The 13,117-nt window shown below is 43.6% G+C and overlaps 1 pseudogene; it reads left to right on the top strand.

Annotated features, from left to right (window-relative positions):
- The first annotated feature begins 293 nt into the window (after nt 1-293).
- LOC140455322 (nuclear factor 7, brain-like) lies at nt 294-9,934 on the top strand (annotated as a pseudogene).
- Nucleotides 9,935-13,117: the final 3,183 nt, after the last annotated feature.

Below are 13,117 nucleotides of genomic sequence, written 5' to 3'. Positions count from 1 at the left end.
ACGTCGATTCTCTTGTTCCTTGGATGCTGCCTGACCTGCTGCGCTTTTCCAGCAACACATTTTGAGCTCTGATCTCAAGCATCTGCAGTCCTCACTTTCTCCTTAAAATGTAGACAGTTTGACAGTTAACATTAACTGTTGCATTCTCCGTTTCAACCTCTCAACCAATCAATTTGAAGTTTCCAAACTACCTCCCGTCATACGATTTAAAAAAAATTGTTAATTTCTAGTCGCACAGACTTTCTTTGTGGTTCGGAGTGAAGGCCTTCCGGAAATTAGCCAAACTGAATTTTTCAAGAGCTCAGTACGATCAAAAGTGAAATCCGTCCGAGTTTACACGTGCTGAGTCCGGGCATGGCTATCAAAGAACAAATCCAGAGTTTAACAGATTTGTTCTGTTTGTCTCGATTTCTTCACTGACCCTGTAACGCACAACTTCTGTCGCTCCTGTATCATTCAGTGTTGGGAGAAGGATCGGTACTTTTGCCCGGAATGTAGACACGAGTTTCCGGGCAAGAGATTCAGGGTCAATCGAGCATTAGCGAATCTGGCCGAGAAATTTCGAAAATGGAACCTGACAATAAAAGAGCAAGAAAGCAAATTTCACTGTGGGAAACATCAGGAAGAATTGAAACTGTTTGGGACACTGACCAGAAATTGATCTGCGTGAATTGCGTCGTTGATTTAGAACACAGAGGCCACAGCTTCCTGCCATTTAAAGAAGCTGTTGAAGTCTACAAGTTACAAGGGAGGGTGGGAAAATATTTATAAACTGACAAGCTCTATGCGCTTTTCATTGTTTAACAATTGCTTTCTCTGATTTATCGGGAACTTTAAGGTCAAGCTGAAATCCTCCTTAGAAGATCTCACAGAGAAGAAATTGGCTGTCTTGGAAACGGAGAATGTTCAGAAACGGAAGATTTCCGAAGTGAGGGTGAGCTCTCCCTGTGCTGATTCTCTGGGATCTCGGTTAGTTTTGTTCCCTTTACCGCGGGACATTAATGAGGTTTCACATTTCATTCGGTAGCAACAGGCGAGCAGTCTGCAGACCCACATCACATCCGAGTTCACTAAAATGCACCAGATTCTCACTGAGAAAGAGCGGCGTTTACTCAGCGATCTCAGGGAGGAAGAGGAGAGGGTTGTAGAACCAATGGAGAAAAACCTTCGAGAGATTCAGGAGAAATTAAATTCTATTGAGGTGGAATTCTCAAAATTGCAGGAACAGATGGAGCAAAAAGACAAGTTGATGTTTCTGAAGGTGAGGGGACTTTAAGCGGAGCAGTTCAGTGAAACGTCCCACAGTCATAAATTAACACGTTAACTGTGAAAATAAACAGCAAATGCTAAAAGTGGATCAGAATTAAACCGAATCTCGCACTTTCTGCTAAAATATTCCAATCCCACACAGCCAACACATTTCAGAAAAGACCCACAGACTTGCTGAAATGGTTTGCCGTCATCTCGATATTTAGTTTCTCGTTATTTCCCTATTGCCAAAATTAGTTTTCTTCTGGACCGTTCTGAGTCTGAATGTTTGACACATGGTCTATTAGCTTAACGTTACCTGTTAAACGCACCAGACAGTTATTTATCTATTTATTTGATTTCCTCAATACTCCTTCCACCTTTGCAATAGACAATAGATAATAGGTGCAGGAGTAGGCCATTCTGCCTTTCGAGCCAGCACCACCATTCATTATGATCATGGCTGATCATCCTCAATCAGTATCCTGCTCCTGCCTTATCCCCATAACCCTTGATTTCATTATACTTAAGAGCTCTATCCAACTCTTGCTTGAAAGTATCCAGAGACTTGGCCTCCACCGCCTTCTGGGCAGAGCATTCCACACACCCACCATTCCCTGGTTGAAGAAGTTTCTCCTCAACTCTGTTCTAAATGGCCTACTCCTTATGTTTAAACTGTTAAATTTTATCTTCCCCGAGTCTACTTCTTTCAACAACCAGTTCTATCCTCCTGAAATATGTCACGTTAAAGTTCACTATTTGTGATTAATTTCTTTCAGGAGGAAAATTACCTGTCGACAAGGTAGGCCTATCTCTTTGGTGAAAATCTCCACAGTTTGCAATTGATTTAGTGAAGTGTTAGTCTGTGTTTATGTGCTAGTTATGATCACAACTTTACAGGATCATAAACCAAACGACAACAACTCCGTTTGCAGTTCACAGATGAATGATTTTTTTTCTAATAAGGAGCTCATTACAAGGCTGAAACTGTATTAGAGTCTAGATTAGAGTGGTGCTGAAACTGTATTAGATTAAATACACTGTTCTGCAACATTGCGATCAATGACAAGATGTTACAGAATAATGCAAACTGTTTCCTAGGCCGCAGATAATCATTTACATAATGTAACATGTCTGCATATTTATAATCCTGAGACTGAGCTCAGAAGTCAGGCTCCACCAGGTTAATGTCCACCAGGTTTATTTGAAATCACAAGCTTTAGAAGCGCTGCTCCTTTGTCAGCTGAAATGAAGGGGGCAGTGCTAAGAAAGCTTGTAATTTCAAACTAACCACTTGGACAATAACCTTATGTCATCTGACTTCTGACCTTGTCCACCTCAGTCCAAGAACGGCATCTCGACATCATTGCTACTGAAGGAAAGTATCTCACAGCCTAAAGACTTGGCGATTCATTTTTACTCCAGGTTATAGTCCAACAGGTTTAATTGGAAGCACCAGCTTTCGGAGCGCTGCTCCTTTATCAGGTAGTTCATCACCGCTCCGAAAACTAGTGCTTCCAATTAAACCTGTTGGACTATAACCTGGTGTTGTGTGATTTTTAACTTTGTACACCCCAGTCCAACACCGGCATCTCCAATTCATTTTAAGTCGGCATTTCCTTTTAATTCTGCGATAGCAAGATTCCACCTCTTACGCTTGCTCTGTTATGAAACAGATCGAAAGGTTGCCATTGCACGGTGCCTGCTCTTTCCGAGAATGTCATACTTTAAAGGTTAACGGGTCCTTCATTTTATTGTAAAACAACTCCCTCTTCTCTCATCAATAAGCACAACAGCTAAATCTTGCATCGAGATACAGCCTTCAATGGATTGTAACCCTGGCTTTTTGCTGAGCATTGCTGAAAAAGAAGTGTAAGGTAGAAACAATGACTGCAGATGCTGAAAATCAAATACTGGATCAGTGGTGCTGGAAGAGCACAGCAGTTCAGGCAGCATCCAACGAGCAGCGAAATCAACGTTTCGGGCAAAAGCCCTTCATCAGGAATAAAGGCAGTGAGCCTGCAGCATGGAGAGATAAGCTAGAGGAGGGTGGGGGTGGGGAGAGAGTAGCATAGAGTACAATGGGTGAGTGGGGGAGGAGATGAAGGTGATAGGTCAAAGAGAAGAGGGTGGAGTGGATAGGTGGAAAAGAAGATAGGCAGGTCGGACAAGTCAAGGAGACAGTAAGTGAGCTGGAAGTTTGAAACTAGGATGAGGTGGGGGAAGGGGAAATGAGGAAGCTGTTGAAGTCCACATTGATGCCCTGGGGTTGAAGTGTTCCGAGGCGGAAGATGAGGCGTTCTTCCTCCAGGCGTCTGGTGGTGAGGGAACGGCGGTGAAGGAGGCCCAGGATCTCCATGTCCTCGGCAGAGTGGGAGGGGGAGTTGAAATGTTGGGCCACGGGGCGGTTTGGTTGATTGGTGCGGGTGTCTCGGAGATGTTCCCTAAAGTGCTCTGCTAGGAGGCGCCCAGTCTCCCCAATGTAGAGGAGACCACATCGGGAGCAACGGATACAATAAATGATATTGGTGGATGTGCAGGTGAAACTTTGATGGATGTGGAAGGCTCCTTTAGGGCCTTGGATAGAGGTGAGGGAGGAGGTGTGGGCACAGGTTTTACAGTTCCTGCGGTGGCAGGGGAAAGTGCCAGAATGGGAGGGTGGGTCGTAGGGGGGTGTGGACCTGACTGGGTAGTCACGGAGGGAACGGTCTTTGCGGAAGGCGGAAAGGGGTGGGGAGGGAAATATATCCCGGGTGGTGGGGTCTTTTTGGAGGTGGCGGAAATGTCGGTGGATGATTTGGTTGATGCGAAGGTTTGTAGGGTGGAAGGTGAGCACCAGGGGCGTTCTGTCCTTGTTACGGTTGGAGGGTGGGGTCTGAGGGCGGAGGTGCGGGATGTGGACGAGATGCGTTGGAGGGCATCTTTAACCACATGGGAAGGGAAATTGCGGTCTCTAAAGAAGGAGGCCATCTGGTGTGTCCTATGGTGGAACTGGTCCTCCTGGGAGCAGATACGGCGGAGGCAGAGAAATTGGGAATACGGGATGGCATTTTTGCAAGAGATAGGGTGGGAAGAGGTGTAATCCAGGTAGCTATGGGAGTCAGTGGGTTTGTAAAAAATGTCAGTGTCAAGTCGGTCATCACTAATGGAGATGGAGAGGTCCAGGAAGGGGAGCGAGGTGTCAGAGATAGTCCAGGTAAATTTAAGGTCAGGGTGGAATGTGTTGGTGAAGTTGATGAATTGCTCAACCTCCTCGCGGGAGCATGAGGTGGCGCCAATGCAGTCATCAATGGAGCGGAGGAAGAGGTGGGGAGTGGTGCCGGTGTAATTACGGAAGATCCCGTATTCCCAATTTCTCCGCCTCCGCCGTATCTGCTCCCAGGAGGACCAGTTCCACCATAGATCACACCAGATGGCCTCCATCTTCAGAGACCGCAATTGCCCTTCCCATGTGGTTAAAGATGCCCTCCAACGCATCTCGTCCACATCCCGCACCTCCGCCCTCAGACCCCACCCCTCCAACCGTAACAAGGACAGAACGCCCCTGGTGCTCACCTTCCACCCTACAAACCTTCGCATCAACCAAATCATCCACCGACTTTTCCGCCACCTCCAAAAAGACCCCACCACCAGGGATATATTTCCCTCCCCACCCCTTTCCGCCTTCCGCAAAAACCATTCCCTCCGTGACTACCCGGTCAGGTCCACACCCCCCTACGACCCACCCTCCCATTCTGGCACTTTCCCCTGCCACCGCAGGAACTGTAAAACCTGTGCCCACACCTCCTCCCTCACCTCTATCCAAGGCCCTAAAGGAGCCTTCCACATCCATCAAAGTTTCACCTGCACATCCACCAATATCATTTATTGTATCCGTTGCTCCCGATGTGGTCTCCTCTACATTGGGGAGACTGGGTGCCTCCTAGCAGAGCGCTTTAGGGAACATCTCCGAGACACCCGTACCAATCAACCAAACCGCCCCGTGGCCCATCATTTCAACTCCCCCTCCCACTCTGCCGAGGACATGGAGGTCCTGGGCCTCCTTCACCGCCGCTCCCTCACCACCTTACGCCTGGAGGAAGAACGCCTCATCTTCCGCCTCGGAACACTTCAACCCCAGGGCATCAATGTGGACTTCAACAGCTTCCTCATTTCCCCTTCCCCCACCTCATCCTAGTTTCATACTTCCAGCTCACTTACTGTCTCCTTGACTTGTCCGACCTGCCTATCTTCTTTTCCACCTATCCACTCCACCCTCTTCTCTTTGACCTATCACATTTATCTCCTCCCCCACTCACCCATTGTACTCTATGCTACTCTCTCCCCACCCCCACCCTCCTCTAGCTTATCTCTCTATGCTGCAGGCTCACTGCCTTTATTCCTGATGAAGGGCTTTTGCCCGAAACGTTGATTTCGCTGCTCGTTGGATGCTGCCTGAACTGCTGTGCTCTTCCAGCACCACTAATCCAGTATATGAAAAAGAAGTGTGCCAAGTCATAGAGTACGTTCTTAAGACAGTTGGCATGTTCATGGCATCGAGGGTCTTGAGTGGCCTGTATTTTTCTACAAGCATTCTTAATAGTACAGAAAGTTTACAGGCTGGATGTTTGCCATATCCAGCGGTATTCCTGTCAGTTAGTGACTAATCTGTTGTCAGACAAAGGGACTTTTCTTTATATTGTTGACTCATTTCTCCAACCTTGCATTTCCTTCTAATTCAATTACTGAAACAAAGTTAACCATTCCCCTCCTACTTGCCATCTATTATGAAACAAACTGAAAGTTTGCCTATTTCTTGAAAGGAGTTTGACAAAAGAGTTTTTTTAACGATAGTTAAATGTTTACAGACGCAGTGATGACAATGTCATGTTCTCAGTGGCAGTTGGCTCTCTGTCTATTGAAATGTTTAATGGCCCTTTACAGTACACAGTGTGAAGAGAAATGATAGATAACACTCATCCTGGTAAGGGTCCTATACTATTTTGTTTCCTTGTTATAAACGTTATTATGAAGAGTCTAAGTGGGCACAAAGCTCCAGGTTAAATTCTTACATTGTTAGCTGTTAATCTTCTGGATGTCCTCCACTCTCATAACACATTTACCATATTGTGAACATTGTAAATATTGATTTTTTTTCAGTAAGTAGAGAAAGTAACGTACAATACTGGAATTACTCATTTGCTTTGCAATTAATTTGTATGCATGGTCACTTCTGAATGGTTGTGTAATGTATCATTATGCATTTTGTGTGGAATGCAATTGTTTGAAAAAATATAGGACACAATGTCCTCGTGGCAGGAGTGCTAGCCTGTTAATCAGAACGTCATGTTCTGTGAACCTGGGCTCAAAACAGCAGATTAAAATATCTGGAATTAAATTCTACTTAAGATGAAGAAATTGCTACTTTGTTTAGATTACTTACAGTGTGGAAACAGGCCCTTCGGCCCAACAAGTCTGCACCGACGCACTGAAGAGCAATCCACCCATACCATTCCCCTACATTTACCCCTTCACCTAACACTATGGGCAATTTAGCATGGTCAATTCACCTAACCTACACATTTTTAGACTGTGGGAGGAAACCGGAGCACCCAGAGGAAACCCACACAGGGAGAATGTGCAAACTCCACACAGACACTTGCCTGAGGTAGGGATTGAACCCAGATCTCTGGTACTATCAGGCAGTAGTGCTAACCACTGTACCACCGTGCCACCCAATTGTTGGGTAAAAAATCTGGTTTACTAATATCCTTCAAGGAAAGAAATCCTCCCCAGTTGGGCCTACATGTGACTCCAGACACATAGAAATATGGTTGACTCTCAATTACCCTCTGGTCAGTTAAGAATGGGCAATGACTGTTGGCCTAGAGGGAAATGCCCACATTCTATGAATGAATTGAAAAAAAATGATTATGTCCAATTGATATTTGACTAGACTGTTGGAAATATTTCTAATTATAGCACGATTACCTTAATGTTACAGAAGAGCAATGTTGACTGAGAAGTGTGCATCAGGGCACTGATTCCCCTCTGATATTTTGTGGCAAGGTTGAAACCAAGCATTCCATTATGTTTTATTCTTATTCACCCTTCCTCTCGTGGCTTAACATGACTAAATTATCTACTAGGCCATTTCAGTTTGTGACCATAATATGATGGCTCATGCAGAGAAGACCAGTTTTCAAAATAATGGATTGTCCATATGGAATATTGATTGGTGTCTATTCCTATTTTCAATTTCACCTCCTGTAATTTCTGCAGTGCATCGTTGAGATAGTATGCACTGTTGTTACTGGGTGTCAGTGGTGGAGGGAGTGGCCGCTTGTGGATGTGGTGTCAATCAAGCAGGCTTCCATGTCCTGGATATTGGCAAGCTTTTTGAGTACTCTTGGAGCTTCACTCATCCAGACAACTGAGGAGTATTTGTTCACACTCACACTTTTGCCTTGTCGATAGTCGACAGGCTTTGAGGAGTCAGGAAGTCAGTTACTTATCACAATATTCCTAGCCTCTGACCTGCTCTTCCGGACACTGCGACTATGTGCCGAGTCTAATTAAGTTTATGGCTAATTCCAGACTTTTTTATGTTGAATTCAATCGCACTATCTTCTAGAGCAGTGTTTGAACTGGGGTCCCCAGCTACGTTTCTGGATTCATAGTCGAGGAATAATACCATCACTTGTGTGTACATTATTGCATGGAAAAAAGAAGAGAAGAGGGAAAGCGTAAAGGACATGAAGTTGAGAAAGTGGAGATTTAGCACGATAAGGGAATTAGCATGGTAAGAGAAGCTGCAGGATTAGTGAAGGAGGAAAAGCAGGAGACCGAAGAACGAGACAGAAAAGAAGGCATTGAGGAAACAAACTGGAGAGATGATTTGTGACCATTGGGAGGGGAGAGAGACACAGGCGGAGTGCTAAGTGAGAATGAGTAGTAAAGAGATGGAGAATTTGAAAAAAAGGGCAATGAAAGAAGGGGATAGTAGGTGTAAGAAGGGAAAAGAAGGAAGAATGGTAGTGCAAGGGGTCATGGACTGTGTTTGGGGTAGAGGATGCCAGATGCCAGAGTCAAAAAGTGTGGCGCCGGAAAAGTGCAGCAGGTCAGGCAACATCTGAGGAGCAGGAGAGTTGACATTTCAGGCATAAGCCCTTCATCAGGAATCATTCCCAATGAAGGGTTTATGCCCGAAATGTTGACTCTCCTGCTCCTCAGATACTGCCTGAGCTGCTGTGTTTTCCCAGCACTACACTTTTTGACTGTGTTAAGGGGAGAAGAGAGTGCGGAGCAGGAGCTCATGAAAGGAGTGGGAGGGAAATCACGTGAGAGGCTTGCTGAGAGTTAGAGTGCACGGACTGGGAGAGCAGAGATTTAAACTCTTGAGATTGCTTCATAGATGATTATCTCTGTCATCCCCTTTATTCCGTCTGCTCCATGTCAATTGACATCCCTATCCTCTGTAAATACAGCAGTCCCTATTGTTAAATCGCTCAGATCTCATTATCCTCTAAGTGAAGGAATTTCTCTCCATCTGAGTCCCAAATATTTTTCCCATTAACCAAACACTGTATGTTATTTCTACACTCCCAGCTGAGAAATAACTTCCCTCTATTGTACGTTTTCAACTTTTTAAGAAATTTCAGGCCTAACCCATACATGCTCTGAATCTTGCTGGCCATTGGTCTCTCTCTCTGTACCTTTCTTTTACTCTGTCGAACTTCAGACCCCGCAATCTTCTGACAAATATCATCCCCTTATCTCACATTCCTGCTGTTTCCTTCTATATTCTTTATCTGTATCATTCTCTACTCTTTCCCTCTCCTGCTCACTTTAGCTTCATCAAAACTCGGTCATCTACTACACCGTTCTGTATCCGCACCTTATCCATCAACGAACCACATTCTCTCCATATTTTCTTCTGCATCGCCTTTGTGCTTTACCTTTTTCAACCACAGTCATCTCGTACTTACTTCATTTTCCATACCATCCCGTTGTTCTTCCCTGTCATTCCCCTCGCACTTCCTTTCCGGTAGCTTTCTCGTTCTCTCACTCCCCTGTGCTCATCTGCCTTCGGCTTTGGCATTGTTCCTCGTTCTGGCTACATTTTCTACTTCCACCTTTCTAAATCGCTGACGGTGTTACTTTAACCTTTCTCCAGCCCCAGCCTCTCTGACTCTGGATCCGAACACAGCGAATGCCATGCTTATCCAGTGTGAGATTCGCCGACAGCGCGCAAACACTTCCGGACACGCCTGAGCGATTTGACTTCATGCTCTTTGTCTTGGGTTCAGAAGGATTCACATCTGGAAGATATTACTGGGAACTGGAGGTGGAGGAGAATACTGAATGGATTGTGGGAGCGGTCCGAGAGTCTGTGGACAGGAAAGAATAATTCAATATGAGCCCTGAATCTGGTTACTAGACTGTGGGGCTGAATCCTCGAAGCGGCTATTTTGTTGTCAAATCCCCTCTGAGATTCCTATCTCGCTGAGTGTGAGACCCCGAAAGATCGGTGTCTCCGTGGACTATGAGAGGGGACAAATATCATTTTACAATGCAGGCAACATGTCCCATATCCACACTTTCTCCCAAGCTTTCACTGAGAGTCCCTTCTTCTACCTGTTACTCAATCATAATGGGAAAAACTCCGCACCTCTGACAATCTGCCAATTTAAAGATCACTAATAAAATCCAGTCCATCTGCACCGAATCTCTGTTTCCTTCCAGTTGTAAACTTATCCGTCTCAGTCACAGGTAGAGAGGAAATTCCGTTATGACTGAAGGTAAAAACATGTAAATCCGAAATGGAGGCTGAAAGATCAGCAAGGAACTCTGTATGGCGTGGGGGGGGGGGGGGGGGGGGGGGGCAGTGGGGAGGGGTGGGGGGGGGGTGGTGGTGACGGGGAATGAAGGCAGGGGAAGAGAAAAATACTTCGATTGTTTGCTAAGTCTCTCAACTTTAAGAATGACCACGTTGGTTTCAGTTCTTTGATATGTAAATTGCAGGATTATTTTTAAAAGTTACATTCTCAAGTGAACTTAAAGAATAGGTATCATGTCGGCCCAGGTAATGCCTTGAAGGTGTGAGGTGCCTTGTATGAGGCTGTCTACGCCCAATGTTCAGACTTCTTCTATTTCTAAAAAAGGGGCTTTACAGAATCTCGCCAATGTACCATGCCACAGGGCTATAAATCCCGTGTCTTACGGTCTTATACCCCACAACCACCAGATGAAGGAGCAGCACTCCCAAAACTAGTGCTTCCAAATAAACCTGTTGGACTATAACCTGGTGTTGTGTGATTTTTAACTTTGTACACCCCAGTCCAAAACCGGCACCTCCAAATCGTTAGATAAGGAACTTCTATTTACCTGCTTGCAACTTCTTGCTTTCTGTTTCCTTTCTTTATTGAATAAAAGTTATGCTCACCAGTTTCTAATTTGCTGAACGTTTGTAGAATCAAGAGAATGTTTGTAAATTAAACAAATGCATCAACTGTTGAAGCAGGCAATTTTGAAGACGTTGGAATGAATTACTGCAGGTGATAGGATCTGAGAACATTTATTTCTCAGAATTGTCCACATCTCCTACCCTGGTGATCACATTACAAGAAAATCCTCCCTCCATTTCACACCTTGATTTAGTATTTTTTTCTGAGCTGTTACCTGTAGTTTTCTTGGAATGGATAGGCACAATATATTGCATTCACCAATTTCAAAACACTAATTCATACTGTAAGTAGTTTTCTATTTTACAGTGCTTCTACTAACGTTCACTGTCCTTATGCTTGCAGTTTCTATTATTTATTGCGTGTTCTGACTGCTTCCTTTAAATGTTTTGAACTATTCTTTGTACTTTCTGTATTATTACAATCTACCAATTTTTCTCAAATGTTCACGGATTTTTATGCCTTTTGTTCCAATTTCAGACAGTTTGCAACTACCTCAATCAAATATAAATAATTAGAAGATCCCCCAGAGATTCCCTCCTTTGCATTCTTTCACTGAACCTCTACTGTGCTTATTTTGACCGAAATATGTAACATGTCTAATCTCACTTTAACAAACTCTATTTTCAGTGTTGATAATTGCTTTCAGTTCAGTTTAAACATCGTTCTTTGATCTATTGTTCTCAGTCTCAAACTTACATCAAATTCAGTTAAACTGACTTTTTTTTAGCGATGTCTTTGCAGTTAGGTCATTATTCCTTCCTGTCTTATTATTTCCCTTTCAGTTCTGATAAAGAGTCACCCCCGGACTTGAAATGTTAGCGCTGCTTACCTCACCAATTCTCGTATCAGCGCTTCACAAAAGATTTAACTTTTTCCACATCCGCATCTCAGCCATTCATTATTCCAAACTTGTTTTCGTACATGTTTTAAACAATTTTATCGTGGTTTCTGATTTTCAACATAAGTATTGTTGTTAGTTACTCAGACTTCTCAATAGATCATAATTTCCAGTTTGATCTAAATTATTAGTGACAACATCAGAAATAGCTGGAAAGACTCAGGAGTTCTGGCAGCGTTTGTGGAGAGAGCTAACGTATCAGGCCCAATGACCTTTCAGAGCTAAGTTATTAATCGTCATGTGCACCATGAACTGCATAATCTCTCCTTTCAACGAATGTTTTCTGTATCTCCTCGAAGTTGTCATGAAACATTACATCTGTTGGAGAACATAGTTTTCAGGATTCTCAACGGTGAATGCAACACCAATGCCTCTGATTCGAGGCAACATATTCCAGATCATAACTGGTTGCATGACAACACCATTCATTTCACAGTTCATTATTCAAAAGCTTTATATAGCTACATAATCTGCTTGTCGAATCCCCTGCCACTGGAAACAAATTCTACTTATTGCACTGTAGATTTTCATAGATTTTTTTTTCACTGTTGTTAACCTTCACCTCAGAAGAAGTAGCTTTTAAATCCTCTTTAGACAGTGGTGAGGTGCAGGAGGTCTGCAATATTTTGAATTCTTCACCCTTATTCGAAACGTCTGTAGGTATAAGTGCATTGGTTGAAAACCATTGATTATTAGACCATGACATCTATGAGAAGAATTAAGCCATTCAGCCATTGAGCCAGCTCTGCCATTCACTCCTGGCTGGTACGTACCCCTTAACGTTTGATCCCCTTTCTAATCAATAACCTTTTTGCTCTGTACTGAATACATTCAGTGACTTGGTCTCCAGCAGTTTAACCTTGGTGGTGGACACCATTTTAGAAATGATAATTTGGGATACAGTCCATTGCCGCTTGTTAATTGTAAAAGGAAAGATTGAATGTATTTGTTTTTAAAAAAAGGTGCTTTAACTCGTGAGTTTTTAGATTTGATGAAATTAGCCATCAGCAGCAAAATGTAATTGTTCTGTTGCTTGGGGTCATCCATAATGCGTTTGAAAATAGTTAAAAATAGTAAGCTGACAAGCAAAGCTAAAACAAGTGCGATAAATGTGACAGTGACAACATGAATATCAATCTGACTTCGAGGCAGAAAACCAAGTTTAGGTCAATGATTACCTTTCATATTCAGCTGATTCTTCAGAAATGTTCTCCAGCTAACCTTCTCATGTTAGATATTTTGTTTACGATTGATATCCTGTACCTTGGTGTCCAGGGCATAATGATGCAAATGACACAATACCTGTAAATACTGACCACGACGAGGAGCATAGTGAAGGTTGTTAAAGGACATCAAGAAGTTGCATGTATAAGCAGACATTTAGCAGGTTAGCTTCAAGAAGAAATTGCAAGCACAAGGACAGATATGAAATAGGAGGAGGAATATTCTACAAGAGTCGAGCTTGATTTGACAACACAATATTGGGTAGTCTCGAGCTTAAACTCAGTGAATCTTTTCGGTAAGA

Source organism: Chiloscyllium punctatum, chromosome 30 (assembly GCF_047496795.1).
Source record: "Chiloscyllium punctatum isolate Juve2018m chromosome 30, sChiPun1.3, whole genome shotgun sequence".
NCBI classification, from domain to species: domain Eukaryota; kingdom Metazoa; phylum Chordata; class Chondrichthyes; order Orectolobiformes; family Hemiscylliidae; genus Chiloscyllium; species Chiloscyllium punctatum.
Note: the sequence above shows the minus strand (reverse complement) of the source record. Positions and strands in the feature narration are given on the sequence as shown.